We start from the raw sequence: 5,741 nt of genomic DNA, 5'->3' as shown, positions 1-5,741 counted from the left end.
AGTGGTTGTTGTGGTAATGGTGGTGGTGGATATGGTGCTGATTATGGTAGTGATTATGTTAATAGTAGTGGTGGTGGTGATATTAGTAATGGTGGTGGTAGTGGTAAAGATGGTGGTGGTGGGGATGATAGTGTTGGTGGTAGTTGATATGGTGGTCGTGGTGGTGGTGTTGATGGTGGTGGTTGCATTAGTGGTGATAGTAGTAGAGGTGGTTGTCACTGGTGGTGGTAGTTGTGGTAGTATTAGTGATGGTGGTGGTGGTGGTAGTGTTGATGGTAATGTTGGTGATGGTGTTAAGGTTGGTGATGGTGGTAAGGTTGGTGATGGTGGTAAGGTTGGTGATGGTGGTAAGGTTGGTGATGGTGGTAAGGTTGGTGATGGTGGTAAGGTTGGTGGTGGTGGTAAGGTTGGTGATGGTGGTAAGGTTGGTGATGGTGGTAAGGTTGGTGATGGTGGTAAGGTTGGTGATGGTGGTAAGGTTGGTGATGGTGGTAAGGTTGGTGATGGTGGTAAGGTTGGTGTTGGTGGCAGGGTTGGTGATGGTGGTAAGGTTGGTGATGGTGGTAAGGTTGGTGATGGTGGTAAGGTTGGTGTTGGTGGTAAGGTTGGTGTTGGTAAGGTTGGTGTGGTGGTGGTTGGTGATGGTGGTAAGGTTGGTGATGGTGGTAAGGTTGGTGTTGGTGGTAAGGTTGGTGATGGTGGTAAGGTTGGTGATGGTGGTAAGGTTGGTGATGGTGGCAAGGTTGGTGATGGTGGTAAGGTTGGTGATGGTGGCAAGGTTGGTGATGGTGGTAGAGGTGGTGGTGGTAGGGGTGGTGGTGGTGGTAGTGGTGGTGGTATGGGTAATAGTGGTGGTGGTAGTAGTAGTGATATTAGTGGTGGTGGTTGTTGTTACTGGTGGTCGTGTGATGGTAGTAGTAGTAGTAGTGGTAGTAGTAGTAGTAGTGGTAGTAGTAGTAGTAGTGGCAGTAGTAGTAGTAATAGTTATTGTCAGTGGTGGTCGTGGTAGCTGTGTCAACATAAACAACACGAGGCAGTGATGGGCGGGGTAACATCAGCTCCCGGGCCCGACCCTTCACCCGCGGGTATATAAACAACGAGACGATCCTGCCCACGTAAAATATTCCAAAGAGGAGTTTGACGAGAGGGGTGGGTAGGTGTTCCCCCTTCCCTCTCCCCTTCCCTCTCATCTTCCCCCACCCCCTCCCTCACGGTCTTTTCTTAGTGCTTCAACTGGTCTAAACATCTCCCGCCGCCGCTGCTTGAGTGACTGCGTAGCCTCGTGCTGTTCCTTCGCAGCAAAAGGTTCTCCCTCACTCTCGGGCAAATATTTGTGTAATCAACAGGCGACAACTGCAGGAGGGTCGCCCATGAGGCAGCCTGACCCCTCCCACACACGCCTCCACCCGCTCTAGCCACTACAACTTAATCTATCCCTACCTAAACTATCAGGTAAAGTTGGGTAGTGTGAGATGCTCCGGCCACGCGTACGAGCTCGCCTCTCCGCCTCCACCACTACTACACTACAACACTGCTCCACTAGGTTAGGTTATCACTGCAGTTGCCAGAATAAACCTTCACTCGCCCGCCTCGTCATCCACTACTTTTTATCGATCAAATTGTCAATATCGGCCTTGGTAGAGCCTTGGTGGCCCTCACCTGCTGATCACTACAGAGAGAGACGCCATGTTTGAGGGTTCATATATCAATAAAGTGTTGACCAATGTGATATTTTGTATGGTAGTGAGGCGGTAAGTGCCAGGTGTTATCATGCACGGCAACATGTTACACTCCCATTCTCCACCATTGCAAGATGTGTGGAAATGCTTGCAAGCGTGAGTCATTATTGTGTCTGCTTCTATCACCAATAACACCAACATCACTACGTCTCCTTAATCACAGTGTTCTCTTATATAAACAGTGTAAGTACAGTTCCGGTAAAGTAACTTGTTCTTATGATAACAGCGAAGTAAATCTAATGTTCAGCCAATGCAATTTTAAAGTGAACGTAACACTGTGGAAAAATGCTTTAATCAAGAAAGCTTAGCATGCAGGAACGAAAGTTTCAGTCAAGGAAAAATTTTCAAAAGCTATCGACAGACACCGCTGATATATTTCATAATGTTTCGTCTATAGATGAACGCGGAATTAGAAGCAAAAATGGGTTAAAATTACAGTATATAGCCGTAACTGTGATGATACACCGCCATTAAAATCAACATAAGGTAAAACAGAACGATGAGTGAGGAAGGCGGGAAAATAAACTCATATAATGAGGAAATATCGCGTCTCTGTCAACCTCGCCTGCCTCCTGTCAGGGAATATTACACCTACTTAAAGGTGCATGTAAGGATCAGTTTAGCTTAATGACATCCTCTACCACCACCACCACCACTACCATGGCACACCGATGCCAACACGCCTGTCTGTCTGTTTGTTGATCCAGGTCACCAAGGCAACGAAAACCAAGCCTTGCCACACAAACTACTGTACACCAACTCAGAATTAAATCATTGCCTTAGAATAAAAAAAAAGAGGTTCATTAATTACAAACAATTAATAATACTATAATTATTTCTTTATCATTTTCTTAGATCTTGAGAAATAATGATTCAAAATAGGGTCAGGTAAATTGGAGGAAGATCTTTATCGAAACGAGGCAGAGGTCCCAGAGCTAACGGGGAACACCACTGTTAATGTCACGTAGGCTCCTCTCTGAGTATTGATTGGCTCGCCTCCCGTTACCCTGCTTTATAGGTGACAGGCGGGAGTGTGCCTTAATCCTAAGTGGGATTTATTATTATTATTATTATTATTATTATTATTATTATTATTATTATTATTATTATTATTATCTCAGTCACCGTCCTCTTTGCTCCCTCCCCCCCTCCACTACACCCACACACTAGTTAGTACACCCCTACACTAGTACACCCACCACCATCACTACACCCCTACACTAGTACACCCACCACCATCACTACACCCCTACACTAGTACACCCACCACCTTCACTACACCCCTACACTAGTACACCCACCACCATCACTACACCCCTACACTAGTACACCCACCACCTTCACTACACCCCTACACTAGTACACCCACCACCATCACTACACCCCTACACTAGTATACCCACCACCTTCACTACACCCCTACACTAGTACCCACCACTATCACTACAGTACACCTGCCCCACTAACCCTCCCAACTGGAACTTAACTGTTTATATACCTGTAATGTCTATGTACTTTATTTATATATCTTTATTTTATATGTATATTGTTTGTATACCTGCACTGCCCCATTGTGTCTTATCTGAAGGGTTGTTAGTCCTAAGGCCCCTTGTCTACTTGGATAATCTAGATGACACAGTTCCGGAATTATCTTGATCGCTCTATGTTCCGTCTTTTCCAGGGATGTTCGGTCGTTCTGGAGGTAGGGTGTCCATGTCTCTATATAGTAATCCAGACTGGGACGTACCGTACATGTGAATTGTACAGCTGAAGGAGCATTTTTTATCGTTGGATTCGAATGTACGCTTGTAATTCTTAAATTTTGGTTGGATAATCCCTTGCTGCTTCCACTTTTTGCGCCGCCATCAGACTGACCTATCACAACGCCCAGATCTTTTTCCTTATCTATAGTATTGAGAAAAGTGTTATTAACAGGATAGTTGTGATTACGGTCGTTGTATCTTACGTGTATCTGAAAAAGCATTTACCAGTCCCGCGACCATTTGAACCTTGGCTTGTTACCTTCTCAGATATCTTCGTGTCGTCCGTAAACTTGACAGTGTGGCTCGATTTATTTTCATCTATGTTGTTTATGTAGATCACAAACAGGGTGGGTACGGTGATAGAGCCTTGTGGTACTCCACTGAGAACTTTTGTCCATTCAGAATGTACTCCATTTATCACCACCCTTTGTTGCCTGTCTTCGAGTCACGTGTTAATCCTGTTGTATTCCTGTACTGTTTATGTAAATTATTCATATACAATGTGAACTTTAATTATCTATCAATTCATAATTTGTTCTCTATCATTTCAACGTTCATTTATTCTTAATCCTTTCACAGGTAAAGATTCGATAGTGACAATAATGGGTAATTAATAACCAAAACAGATTTTCTTATGTTTTTCATAATGATTTCCGTCCCTGATGTATATTTATGGAGATGTGATCCCTTACCACTACCAACGACAATGGTTTCTTACACAGTGGGAAAGATTTGGTCAGGTTCTCTAAGGTTTGATTTTAATATTTTCCCCACATTGTCCTTCATCTCTAAAGCCACACCCACTTTCTGTAAGTCACTGTCATATCTCCATCAATGTTCAACAGCAACGGTAAATATAAAAAAGACAGTTATTTTGGTTATTATTTTCCTATTATAAACACTAACGAATCTCTACCCAAACGTATTGTCTGTTGGTTCAATTTCTTTAATACATCGGAAGTAATAATAAGTTGATAACCCCAGTTAAAATAATAAATAAATAAACAAATAAATAAATAAATAAATAGGTCCTTTACATTCAAACTCATAACTTTAAATTTTATGAACAATTCAACAATCAGTTTATATCAGTTAAGATAATATTACTTAAGTTACCCTTCTAGTTAGAGCGAGAATTTATTTAGAGAAAATATAACATTTGGATGGTAGACTTGTCTATTATGGCTGTAACCCTGTCTTGTGAACTGACTTTTTCTTTTGTTTACTTTAAGGTACCGTATTGGTTACAGTTCCCGGCGACCACACTCGGTGCTCCTGTTTGGTGTTCTGGTAATACTTCACTTGATGGCCACAGCCGCCAGTCAGAGTAAGTGCTTTGTAGTTTTATTATTTATATAGGTTAGGTTAGGTTAGGTTTTTAAAGGTTTATTGGGTGTTCTTTATAGGTTAGGACAGTGTTCAAAATGTTAAAATCCGCTGAAAAATAACTTTAAAAAAGCTAAGGCCATAAAGTGAAATATTCCCGGTGTTCCTCCCAGTCGTGTTGTTCAGCGTCTGTTTACGGCCCCCTATACTGGCTGGCGTCCCCGAACCTAACTTGCCCTCATCGTAACCTTTCATAAATATTACCTAGACAAAGTATTTGACCGTGAAAGGTTTAATTATTTGTTATAGCTGATAGTAGTCACATGCATACTGTCTTGATGTAACTGTTTATCATCATCATCATCATCATCATCATCATTATTATTATTATTATTATTATTATTATTATTATTATTATTATTATTATTATTATTATTATTATTGAGTTGAGTCAGGCTTCCTTGACCAGAGAGGAAGGGGTGTACAGTATTTCAGGTGTGAAGGATGGTTTACCTAATATAGCCAGTGGCCAAATGTTAATTATCAGTGAAAAATTTTTTTTTTGTCTAATCTTGGTCAGTTAGAGGTACATTTTACCATGTTGATGAAGAAATATCCTAAGTGAGACCAGTGTAGAAAGGACCTGGGTGTGGTTACAGGACAGGAAACAGCGAGTGAGCATTAACGGCACTAAATCCCATTGGAGCAACGTCACTAGTGGAGTTCCCCAAGGCTCAGTATTTGGACCATTATTATTTATTATATACATGAACGACATAGATATCAGCATAGACAGCAACATAAGTAAATTTGCTTATGACACCAAAATAGGACGTGTTATTAAATCTGACGAGGACTCCACAAAACTACAGAGATTTAGGAGTAATGATAAGTAGGAACTTTAAGCCAAGTA

At 41.7% G+C, this 5,741-nt stretch overlaps 1 protein-coding gene across 1 annotated transcript in view; it reads right to left on the bottom strand.

Moving 5' to 3' along the window:
- The window catches only part of LOC121875278 (nucleoside diphosphate kinase homolog 5-like), a 13,004-nt gene extending 11,424 nt beyond the window's left edge, over positions 1-1,580 (bottom strand). The window contains exon 1 of the mRNA XM_042379738.1: positions 1,441-1,580. The gene's annotated coding sequence lies outside the window, so the exon portion shown is untranslated. The remainder of the gene's footprint in view (positions 1-1,440) is intronic.
- Positions 1,581-5,741: the final 4,161 nt, after the last annotated feature.

The sequence above is a fragment of the Homarus americanus genome, unplaced genomic scaffold (genome assembly GCF_018991925.1).
Source record: "Homarus americanus isolate GMGI-L3 unplaced genomic scaffold, GMGI_Hamer_2.0 scaffold56241, whole genome shotgun sequence".
Lineage (NCBI taxonomy): Eukaryota > Metazoa > Arthropoda > Malacostraca > Decapoda > Nephropidae > Homarus > Homarus americanus.
The sequence above is the reverse complement of the archived record's forward strand: the minus strand, read 5'-3'. Positions and strand labels throughout refer to the sequence as shown.